General features: G+C 36.3%; 1 long non-coding RNA gene across 1 annotated transcript; it reads left to right on the top strand.

Annotated features, from left to right (window-relative positions):
* The first annotated feature begins 376 nt into the window (after window positions 1-376).
* LOC137627764 (uncharacterized) lies at window positions 377-12,649 on the top strand. Its single transcript, XR_011041217.1, has 5 exons — window positions 377-529; window positions 3,398-3,633; window positions 5,050-5,325; window positions 10,069-10,309; window positions 11,033-12,649. It is a non-coding gene; the product is annotated as an uncharacterized lncRNA (long non-coding RNA).
* Window positions 12,650-13,066: the final 417 nt, after the last annotated feature.

Genomic DNA, 13,066 nt, shown 5'->3' with positions numbered 1-13,066 from the left:
TGCATCGTGAGAGAATTTGTTGGATTTGTTTACATTACATGAAAATAAAAGGTTGATTTACTCATGCAATTCTTTATCAGTTTTAGGTACGTACTGAATTTATTTAGTTGCTGCAATAATCCATTGCATATGAAATAATCTTAAATAGTTTCCTTACAATATACGTTTTTCCTTTATGACCAATTCTTAGTAAGTTTTGACACAGAAAGCGGTAAGTTGAAAATAGACATTATTTTTTAAAGTTAACTATCAAGTTTTCGTGATTTGAAAATTCCGTCGCTAGATGGTGCTAGGAGCTTCCAAGGACCCTAAAGAAACCAAACTCCTGGCGAGTCTTTCCGTCTTCTTCTTCTGTTTCCAAGTCAACTCAGGGCTGGACTGTATGGTCACAGGCGATTTGCTACCTGGAAATCTGTGCTTGCAGTGCTTGTGTCCACAATTATTTAGTGTCCTTTTGTGAAAATTTGTGCTTGGTGCTTTTGTCCACAAATATATAGTGACCTTTTGTGCCTACACAAAGAAGATACTCGTAAGTGTTTTCAAAATTATTTCTCGTTTTGTCTAAAAGGCCAAATACACTGTCAATCATGACTGTACAATTTCCTTGCATGTACAGTACAAGCATGTCATTTTTTTAGTGGGATTGATTGCTTGGAAACGCTCACACCCACTCACATCGGACATGCATGCACAAATACTGATTATTGATAGTGTATTTGGGGCTTAAGCATTATTGTGGTGTGTTTATATTATAAGAAAATTCCTGATTGGAATGTAGGGTACTCCAAGGATACTCAAGAAGGTAATTGGTGTTGCTGGTCCTTGGGACTTACGAAAGGGGTAGCATTTGTTTGAATATGAGTTTACGGTTATAATCATTTGGTCATTTATGCATTTAGTATTACAAACCCTGCATAGTTTTAAGGGTAAATGATCTGATTTGGCTTTTGTCAATGATGGTAATATTTCAAAATTTGCTGGTTTCTTATTTAAAGTTCCAATGTAAATGGATTAGGAATTTTGATTTATCACATTGGTGATACTTAATTATTCTGGTAGAACGGTTAATTGAACTCGGTTGTCGAACCCGTTTGTCGAACGGTTCGAAGCTGTGGAGTCAGTCACAGATGCGTAAGGTTTGTGTACAATTAAGCCCCGCCCACAAAAGTCAGGCGAGAACAGACTTTCTTCGAACTGTTCGACGAACGTGTTCGATAACCAAATGCCCCTTTCACACGTTTGAACATCACTTCAAAAACTTATCTATCGAACTGCGAACCGCTCGACCTTGTAAATCCGCCTTTAAACTCGACAGAGCAACTTAAACAAAATCGACATAAAACTTGATATAGTGTATTTACCTATTTGATAGCCTTGTCCTCCCTCCCCCCTTATTTTAGGTAAAGTTTAACTAGATAATTTGTTTAATACAATAACGGACCATTTCCAGGAAAAAAATAGTACAAAAGGGAAATGACTGGGGAGCACTAGATTGTGTTAATAAAAAATACATTCAAACTTAAATATGAGGCGGTATTTCATAATACCATGCTTTCCGTATACTGCCAAATTATTCAAAGCTATTATTTTCCTCTATTACCTTCTCATAATTTAAAACGGTTCGCCCCGTGAGAAACATGTTGAAATTATAAACTAAATATAGAATTAGAAAAAAAACTTAGTTTGATTTCCTCACTAAACGACCTGGAACTGACATCAACATAGTCAAAATTTTGAGTAATTACTCCATTTTCAATTGAGTATTTTGAATATATATATCAAATGACATCACGAACTTCAGTTTGGTTGACTATGTTGACGATGTCAGTTCCAGGTTGTTTAGTAAGGAAACCAGGCTGGGTTTTTATAATTCTATAGTTTTTTTATATAATTTTAATTTATCCATGTGGCTAATTGTTTTAAATCATGGAAAAGTAACTGGGGAAAGCTATAGCTTTGCAAACTTTGGCAGTATATGGAAATAGTGGTCTTGTAAACAAATAGGGAATATGCTTTATATAATCTATAAGACAATTTTCGGTGAATTTTCAATACTGGGTTAATTTTTGCATCGTAGTTTATTGGGACAATTTTTCATATAAAGTGGGTGTTATAATATTGTTTTGTCCTTTTGCTCTTTCATACCTCACTCTGAACCGTTTGTCTGGTGATCTTTTCATACTTTGTTTACTTACCTGATGGAGATCATGGAGGGACAGACGGACAGTCAAAGCAACTTATCAAGTAATTCTCTGTTTCTTTTGTATTTCCTTTTGTTTATTCCATTTGTATCTATTTGGTTTAATTAGATTTACTTTGAGGATCTAACATAGTTTGTATTACATTTATTATGGGGTCATTGCTAATTATGTTCATGGTTGTTTCAGGGAATAATCTACTGAAGTTTAAGTTGAATAAAGCTTGGGTAGCAGCAGCCAAGTCGGTTTCATTGTATATTATTACATCTCAATGTATCCTAGTATTCCAACTACTTTTTCTTATAGGAAAAATTACGCTCCCTTCGAAAATAACACTAATAAATGCTGGGCAATATTGAAATAAATTGACAATTTTGATAAATATCGAATTATGTAAGAGCTCCTTAAAATTTATCTTAGTGATTGATTTTTGAGGGCTGGTATTTGGTTGACTGTCATATAGAACACAGGTGTTTATGCTTATATACCTAATTACATATAGTTTATCATAGAGATAGAAGATTGAATTTGGGAACACAGAAGATTGTGGGTACTTTTTTAGAAGACACTTTAGCTATGGTAAGCAGCTCTAGTCTTGGGTAGTGCCATAGCCTATGCACCATAGTCTTCCACTATCTTGGATTAGAGTTCCCTTGCTTGAGGGTACACTTGGGCACGCTGTTCTATTTTATTTCTCCTTGTTTTTTTTCCAAGTTTTTATTGTTATATATGAAAGGTCTTATTAAATGTTGCTACAGTTCTTATACTATTTACTATTTTATTTTTTTCTATTATTTTTCGTAATTTATTAACTTATTTCCTTTCCTCACTGGGCTAATTTTTCCCTCGGATCCTTCGAGTTTATGGTATCATGCTTTTCCATCTAGGGTTATAGCTTAACTTATAACTATAATAATAATGTGTCATATATGTTCACATGTGGGTAACAATAGGTATAGTTATATGAAATTATGTAATGTTGATGGTAACAGACAGTGTTAATGCTTGAAAAATTGGTCCAGAAAAACACCTTTACATTTTTTAAGGAACAATGAAAGACCAATTTTGGTGCTAGTGTAATTCGTTTTTGAAGATGCTAAACGGAATTTGTTTTTGAAGATGCTAAACGGAATTTTTACGAGTTAAGCTTGTTTTCTCCTTTGTTTCCCTTTAGTTTTAATACTTTTATTTTTATACAGGTTTGTTGGTATTAACACCAAAATGGATGACTTAATTATCAGAAGAACAAGAGGAGGAAGAGAGATGAGAATATTGCCAATTACCAGTTGTCAAAACGACGAGTTTTTGGTGCTCTTAATATGGGTCTGAAAATCGGCAGCTGTTAAATGTCGGCACAAAATCTTAAAAAGTTTCAAGATTCGCCTCAAGATAATTCCATGAAGAAAAGATGAATAATATGTTTGATGTCAAAGAGGTGAGAACAATTCTCTTTTTGGTATGTTGAATATTTAACCTTTTAATGCCCAGAGGAGTGGAATATCTAGGTAGATAAAGTGGTACTATGGAATGAGGAAATGATTTTTGGGAGTATTTCTGAACAACGGTAGTTAAGAAAATTATATATGGCTTGTCACCAACAGTGTCCCATGATACTTTGCAGTATGCAGTGGCAAACTCATGCAGTGAAACTATAGCATGAGTAGTAGTATGAAAAGGTCAAAGGTTCCTGTAAGCAGAGCTACTGAAGTTACAGTAACTATGCTAGTCACTGCAGGCGAGTGGGTGGAAACTCAGGTTTTTCAGTAAAATGTTTTATTCAAAATAAAATTTAGGGGTGGGTGGGGGAATGAAACGTCTTTGCTAAATTTTGGAATGAAACTGGTGTTGAAATTAAAGTATAGATGTACAATGTAAAATGTCTTCACTGCCATGTCCCCTAAAAACCCAAGTTTTCATTTTGGTAAAGTGTCAATACCTCAGGTTGAACCTAAATTCCTTGCAATCTCATTTAATAACTTGGTCTCTAACTATAACAGGTAAACGGTTGTTAGGCATAAGAGGTACACCAAGCAGTGTAAGCTTTATAAATAGCTGAAGTATATATGTGTCTTAAAGGTCAAGAATAATAGGTTAAGAATTAAGCATTAACAAGATGTTAATTTGTACGTAGGCCTAAATGTTGACTTTATTTTAATTTTACTTGACAATTTACTTTTGTATTTTTTATTCACAATTGCTTGCATAAAAATATATTGACCTTTCATTGGACACAGTTTATCATAGTTTTTCCATTGAGCCTTGTTTTGACAGAAACAAAGAATTTTGACTTTATAGGAGATGCTACATTAGTGTAAACTAAACCAAAATGATGAAATTTGTTTGAAGGTTTTGGTTTCTCAAGAAATTCTTTTGTTGGCAACTAGGCAAATCAACTCCCTTGAAGGTTTGAAAATTAAGCTGAAAATCTATTTTAAAAAAGCATTCTAGCTGAATGGCACTTCTCTATACTGCTCAAGAACTGGCAAAGCAAGTTTATATTCAGTTAACTTTGAGAGCTGCCTTTTTGGGCCTATACTGCAGGGAAACCCTACTCTCTACAGGATCTTTCGCATTAATTTTATCGTATGAATTTCCGGGCATTCAGCTTTTCGCACCACATATTGTGTGGTTATTCCCAAATCAACATTATCGAAGCACTTGGAAAACAGTCTTCAGTTTCTTCTCGAAAACATCAATTTCATCACTATTTTTGGATATTTAGTGGGAGCTTATTTTATAGTCTTGGGGCTGCATATTTGAAAGCTCTTCCTACAGAACAATTCTGTTTGATAGAATTTTGCCTATGCCTTGGTTTCTACTTTGGTTTTTATGATTTTTTTTTTTTGAGCAGGAAGAGAAGAGAGTAGAGTGCATGTCCAGCCATGAAGATAAGGGAGAGGTGAACCATTATGTGAATCCTCGAGATGAAGTTATAAACGGCATGGATGGGCCAACGGAATCCTCAATTTTTAAAAGGAAGTTATTGGTAATGCATGTCTCCTGCTACTAAAAGTCAAAACGACAAGATCTGACCCCACTAGTCTCCTTTGATTTTGATCAGGACATCTGTAGCTGTGATGGCTATCATTTATGTCACAGCAGGATACTACTACTTTCATATAAGCAGGTGAGCATTACTCTGACTCTTGTATGTAATGTTTGAATTTAATCATTATTGCCACTTGTCTGAGTGAGGATACCTTGATGCGCAGAAAGGGTTTGTGCATTGCCATGATCAGTAAAGCTGTACTAGTAGGGTCACCCATACTAGGTTGAATTTCTGAGAGCGATCAGACGAAAATCTTCCCCCATCAACAGCCCGCACTGGCTAGCGTGATGATGAGAACTGACCAAACCCCAGACATGAATTAAGACATGTCTGAGGTCTTTCTCCTGCAGTGGACCAGAAACGGCTGCATTTGTTGTAGGTTACTGAAGATTGAGGGATTGATTAAAGTTATATTGTAGAATAGATTGTATGCATTAAATCCATAACCGGTAATCAAATGAAATAAATTGAGATTTATCAATGTTTACAATTGTTGGCTTTCCGCCAACAAGGTCTCATGTCACTAAACTACTGTAGTATAGTGGAAATATGAGAGCCATTTTGAAATAAATCTTTTCCTGTTCAATGAACACTTCTGATGAGCAGTATCTAGGTACTTCTAGGAATATGCTAAGTGCCATTTCAATTTCAAATTTAAAGTAATTCGGAAAATCCGTGCATAACCTAGTGGGGAAAATTTTTATTTTGGAATAGAATTTTTTTAAAGGAAATTTTCCATTAAAGACAAAAAGGTGGAGGGAAATTCAAGACTCAGTTGCTAATACTGGGCCACAATGTCGATAAGCTTGAAAAGTGTAGAATGCATTATAAAAACTTTCAAGTCTAAGAAGTTCAAAGTAGAATGTTTCCTCTACCATACTCATCATGTCTAATGCCCATAGTGTATTCACTGCATAGTGGCATGATTACTTTAGTAGAGGTCCAAATCTGTACAGATTGATCCCGGCTCACACCCACCAAACATATAGTCCATTGTGTGGATGGGATGTCCACATCACTTGCAGAGGGGGTGTACCCCCACTTATGAAGATTGTCTCCAGTCTTGTGCACTCGGCTCTTGCTCAATTAAGAGTAACCCAATCCTTTCTAAAGAGGTCTGTTCTATGGGGAAGAGTCTCGTATGGGCTCTGGATGTCCTCACCAGGTGGGCAGTGGTCTGTTTCTCTTCGGTGTTCTAGGCGGTAAGTTTCTGACTCCATAGGGTCGCGGCTAGTGATGGTTATGAAGCTCTTCCACGATTTTAGTCTTTGTCTAACTAGCCGGTTATCTCTTGTTTATACCGTATATTTCCGCGTATAAGACGACCCTGTATTCCAAAATTTAACCATTAAAAATGGGGGGTCGTCTTATACTACCGTTATAAAAATCACACCTTGAATTCTGTCTGGTTTATCAGTAGGCTAGCCTAGGTTGAGGTGCGATAACCACCGACACACATGAAATGATTTACATTAAAATATAAATGTATAACGAAAGTAATGAAACAATTTCTACCGTATATATTATTGGCATATCTACAAAAATGGGATAAATGATAAATTCGAGGAATAATTCCAACTTTCAACCATACGAGCACATCTGAGAAAATGTAAACATCGAGTATTGGTTGCGTTGTTAGCAACTTTTTCTCTCGCTAACCTTTCAGTAATTTTAACGCTAGTGTTAATTACGATAATAACATATACGATGTCATATTTATTTAAAAATTATTTTTAGCTGTAAATAACAATTCTGGATTACAAACGGTACAATCTTTTTCTCAATAAAAATTACGGTACATTACAGCATTGCATTTAAAACCTAAAAATTTGTATAACTTTATTTCCAATCAATATTAAACTTCAAACCTGCGACATGTATTAATCTAAAACCACTAAAACTCCTCACAATTATTACTGTCTGTTTCGAAAAGCTGTTCGAACATATCACGAGATTTATCATATACGCCATCATCGTAAGGATTCCAGTCCAGTTCCGGTGAGTCGACTTTGGCTTCGTCGTCGCATTCGTACAATAAATCGTCTTCACTGGGATCCATGGCATTTGAGATCCCGTATTTTAAAAATTATTTTATAACACTGTCCACCTTTACATTATGCTATGCTTTTATAACAAACTCGCAAAGAACATCAAAGAACATAAAAGAAGAAGAAGAAGGAAGAGGAGGAACGGGCATTTCGTACGTGAGCAGCTGATGAGCGTAAACAAAACAATGTAGGCTAGGTGACGTGTGTTTTAGGAAAGCAGTAAAGGATTTGTTTTGTTATTTCATTAATTTTTAATTTATAAGGATACAGTAAGTAATATCCTCATCTTTACATAACCAATATTTCAAAAGATATCTGGTGTTGCAAAAGCTTGCCTAGGCTATACACAAATGGTTTTATGATTGAGCAGTCGTCTTATACTACCGATATGAGATAAATTCATAAAAAATTGCTCAAATTTAGTACCTCGTCTTATATGAAGGTCGCCTTATACGCGGAAATATACGGTACTTTTGGGTCTGTGAACGGGCAGTTTGACGGATGTTCATTAGTGTAATGCCTTCCAATTTATAGAGGTACTAAAACGAGTGTTGGTCTTAGGGCACCAATAATTATGCAACATGCTTGATTGAGTTTGACATAATTTGTATGGGACTCGCATGACCTTTCCCAAACTGGTGAAAAGTATTTGGCAGTCTAGTGCCTTAGCTGTGTGTCTTAGGGTTTGAGGATGTGTTCCTTAATTTGAATTGGCAAGTTTGATAAGGATGCTATTTCTATTAGTTTCCTTTTAGTTTACTTTCCTTACATGTTCCCTAAAAAATTGTTTGCTCTATTGTAATGTTTATATAGGAAGGGAAGCTATCCTTCAGTTTATCATTCCATGAGATGTTCAACTCCCTTTTTTGTCGGGCAATTTTTAAGATGGAAATTGCATACCTGTGTTTTGTGTGGGTTGTCATTTAGGAAGTTTTACTTGTAGTATTCATTAAAACCTTTCAAAGCATCTGATAAAATACTCAGTGGTAGTGAATGAATCTGACTAGATGGCTAGGTACAGGTCATCTGCATATATAAATCTACAGATATTTAAAGTTTAGATATATCTGTAGATTTAAACTGGTTGATCGTTGGTATAGATGTTGAAAAGCATGGAGGCCAACACAGATCCCTGTGGGAGGCAGTTTTTCTGTTTTCGCCATTTGCTTTTCCTACCGTTCATTTTAACAGAAAAACCTGTTACACGGCAGTGTTAGGATGATATGCACATGCTTGCATTGCAAATAACTTTGGCAAGTTTCAAAAGAAGCAATCTGTGGTTCATGGTGTCATCGGCTACTGTTAGGTCAACAAATACTGTCCTTGTGATTTTCCTAAGTTCAAAGCTATCCTCAATATACTGAGTGAGGCTAAGAACCTATGAGCAGCAGGATCTTCCTGCCCTGAAGCCAGCCTGGTCTGATGTCAGTTGTTCTAAGACTGGGAGCTATGCAGAACACTATCATCCATTCGTACAGTTATAAACAATGCAGAGGAGAGATATTGGCCAATAGCTCTAAGGGGTCAGAGGTCTTTTTCTAAGTTTTAGTAAGGCCATAACTATAGCTCTTCTCAATAGTTTTGGGATCTGGAATGTTCTCTCACAATTATCAAGATGTGCCAATACCCATGATTTAGTTCTGCTGCTAAAGTGCAGCACTATCTTAGATGTAATGTCATCCAGACCAGTATCTTTTCCAGGGTTAAGGTGTGTCATGACTTCTTGGAGTTCTAAAACAGGAAATGATGCAAGCTCATTATTTTCTTGCATTGCAGGTTTTATTTTGTCCTTTATTCTCTTGAAATAACCTCATTATTTGTTATATTGCTTTCCTTCAAGCTAATGTTTTTATTACTGTGTGTTACTGTAGGCATTCTTGTTTGGGTTTTCTAATCATAGTTCGGTTTACAGATTGTTTCCAGTGCTTCCTTACCGTTCCAAGTTATATCTGTGGTGGTTGTCAGTTCCTGCCATCTCTCCTTTTTCTCGCTGGCTACAGAGGACAACAAAGGGTCTCCTAGTTCAATGATTTCTTTGTTGCTTATAGATTGCCTGGCCCTTGAGGTCAGGCCCGGGCTCTTGTAACACTGCAGCCCGTAGGTGTTTAGTTTGTTTTTGGTTTGTAGGTGATTTAGGATATGAGATATTCTTTATCTTTTATTTGTAGGTGATTTGGGATAAAGGATCCATCCATCCATCCATATACCAAGGCACTTCCCCTAATTTTGGGGGGTAGCCGACATCAACAAGAAACAAAACAAAAAAGGGGACCTCTACTCTCTACGTTCCTCCAGCCTAACCAGGGACTCAGCCGAGTTCAGCTGGTACTGCAAGGGTGCCGCAGGATAATCAGTAATTTTTATTTGTCAAATAACTTTAATTTTTTCTTATAATGGAGGTGCCCCTGCCTCTTTCAGGTCAACGAAAATGGTGTGTCTTGGGCAAAAGGGTCTGAATTGTGCGACTGTGTATAATCATTGTAAATTTCTCTACCTTGTTCTGTGATACATGGGAAACAATTATTTCTGCTTCCTCCTGGAATAGGTTTCCTTGACACTTGTCCATAAAGTTTCTCGAAAAGTTTATAGTTGTTTATTTCTGGTTTGATGTTGTCTATCTTGTCATCCACCACTGGTGTGAAACCTTCCCACTTCACGTAACATAATATAAATTGTCTAGTTTTTTAAACTAGTGTTATTTTTTTTTATCTATCTTTTCATTATTCCTGTTAACCTAGATGCTCCTATAAGAATTAACTTTTGTTTTACACAGGATTGTGATTATTTAACTCAGAGATGGAAGAAAGAAACTGAAGTGGAGAAGGTACAATGTGCTTGTTATTGTGGAGAGTGTCTAGCCACCATTAAGTCTGAGTATCATCTGTGACAGTGCTATGGATAGGGAAGAGATATGAGCCCTATGGAGAAGCTCAAGATAATTCAATTCAATTTTGGATTTCAGTGGAAGTTCGAACTACGTAGCGCCATTACTGGATGTCAAAATAACAATTATGGTAGGTAATGTCTAAAGTTGTGAAGTTTTGTCATACGACTTCAAAAATTTTTTTGTCATCTCATGTTTATATAACAGAATTGTTAATGATTTCATTGCACATTTATATATCAACAGAATTGTTAATGATCATAAATTTTCAATTAAAGATATAACAATATAGTAATCATAATTGGAGCTTTGGGACCAACCAGAAAAAGTTCTTTTGACATGGTGTTCGTCAATATTGCATGAAAAGGCGATCGCGTTTTAATATGCGAGGAAAAGGATATTTGGATATTTATATGTACAGCATAACCTTGGTAATATATTGACGCATTATTTAATTATTGACGCATTATTTAATTAAAATATTTTAAAACAAAAGTGAAGAGATTTTGAATAAATATTAAATATATTTTTGAAGCAAAAGTTATATATAAAATTTTTAAATGAATAATCTTGCATATTGGGACACTTTAAATTTATAGAAATATCTGAATTATTGGAGAGATTAAATGTGGTATTACTTACATTATTGGTTGAAATATAAGCAATTCTCTGAAGAAAACTACTGGGCATTGAAATCATATATGAAAGGAGGGAAAATAAAATATAAATACATTTAATTCTGTATTTTTAATTCACTATTTTCAAATTACAATTCACTATTTTCAAATTACGAGTCAATAAATGCTTCCTTGGTAATTTTATAATAAATTTTACTTTTTCTAAATATCACTAGTACACAGTATAATGATGGTCCTGCTGCAGGAAGAAAAGGTTGTGGACGTACGTAATGCTGTTTACAGGAAGACGAGAAGTTTGCGGACGTGTGTAATGTTGCCACAGGAAGAGAAGGTTGAGGATGTGGTACTGCTGCAGGAAGAGAAGGTTGTGGACGTGCATATGTTGCTACAGGAAGAGAAGGTTAAGGACTTCAGTACTGCTGTTGAGGACGTGCGTATTGTTGCCACAGGAAGAGAAGGTTGAGGCCGTAGTACTGTTGTTGAGGACGTGCGTAATGGAGCCACAGGAAGATGAAAGGATGTAGAACTGAGAACTGACGTAAGAAGGGAAGAGAAGCCTCAGGATGTAATGCTGCTATAGGGAAGAGAAGAGGAAAAGGTTCAGAACGTAGGACTGCAGGAAAAGAAGGGGAGGATATAGGACTGATATATTACTGCTGCTACAGGATGAGGAGAAGGTAGAGGACATAGCACTGCTGCAGGAAGAGAAGAAGGTTCAGGATGCAGGATTGTAGGAAAAGGAAATGAAGGGGAGAAGGTTAATACTGCTGTAGGAGGAGCAGAGGAATGAGGAGTAAATACAGCTGCTGGATGTGAAGGTCTAGGACATTATTGCTACTCCTACTGCTGCTGGAGGAACATGTGGGATTGCGGTTTGAGAGGAGTGGTGAAGAGGCCAGTTACTGTACATCAAAACTTGTTGGACTGTCGAATGCTGCTGTTGGAGGAACATGTGGGATCACGGTTTGAGAGGAATGGTGAAGAGGCCAGCTACATAAAGACTTATTGGACGGTCAAATGCTATTCCTACTACTGCTGGAGGAACATGTGGGATTGCGGATTGAGAGGAGTAGTGACTAGGACAGCTACATTAAGATTTGTTGGACGGTCAAATGCTACTCCTACTGCTGCTGGAGGAACATGTGGGATTGCGGATTGAAAGGATTAGTGATGAGGCCAGCTACATCAAAACTTCTTGGATGGTCGAATGCTATTCCTACTGCTGCTGGAGGAACAGGAACATGTGGGATTTTGGTTTGAGAGGAGAGGTGAAGTGGCCAGCTACATCAAGACTCATTCCGGTCGAATGCTACTCCTACTGCTGCTGGAGGAACATGTGGGATTGCGGATTGAGAGGAGTAGTGACGAGGACAGCTATATCAAGACTTGTTGGATGGTTGAATGCTACTCCTACTGGAGGAATATGCGGGATTGCGGATTGAGAGGAGTGGTGACGAGGCCAGCTACATCAAAACATTTGGATGGTCAAATGCTACTCCTACTGCTGCTGGAGGAACATATGAGATTGCGGTTTGAGAGGAGTGGTGACGAGGCCAGCTACATCAAAACATTTGGATGGTCAAATGCTACTCCTACTGCTGCTGGAGGAACATATGAGATTGCGGTTTGAGAGGAGTGGTGACGAGGCCAGCTACATCAAAACTTGTTGGACAGTCGAATGTTACTCCTACGGCTGCTGGAGGAACATGTGGGATTGCAGATTGAGAAGAGTAGTGACGAGGCCAGCTACATTAAGACTTGTTGGCCGGTTGAATTAAATGTTCCTTGAATTATTTAGTTATCTCCACATAAGGAGTTGAATGATGTTTGTTTCCTGTAAGGTAGACGAACAATTTACTAATATAATTTAAACTTCTACACATACACAATAAAGGATATTTTTATAAATAACTTTAAAACTGTACCTTTTAATTCATAATGAAATTAATTTACTGAAAGTACAAACAAAAACATCAAAGAATATAAATTTCCTAGTAACTTCATGAATGAAATGACATACAAAAAAGCCTAATTTTTAATTGTGCACACATACCTGATGTTAAGAGTCCTCTTGATAAACTAGTATTAAAAAAAAATTTTTTTAAAAAAATTTAAATATACAATGTTAAATCAACAAGTTCAGCAAACCTTTGGGTATAATATCTAATACTAGAAGCTTGTTAAAAATAGCTTAGTGACTGTGTACCCTGACGTACCTCATCATAAGCTTGTTAAAATAGCTTAGTGAC

This window comes from Palaemon carinicauda, chromosome 35, assembly GCF_036898095.1.
Source record: "Palaemon carinicauda isolate YSFRI2023 chromosome 35, ASM3689809v2, whole genome shotgun sequence".
In the NCBI taxonomy this organism is placed as follows: Eukaryota; Metazoa; Arthropoda; class Malacostraca; order Decapoda; family Palaemonidae; genus Palaemon; species Palaemon carinicauda.
The sequence above is the reverse complement of the archived record's forward strand: the minus strand, read 5'-3'. Positions and strand labels throughout refer to the sequence as shown.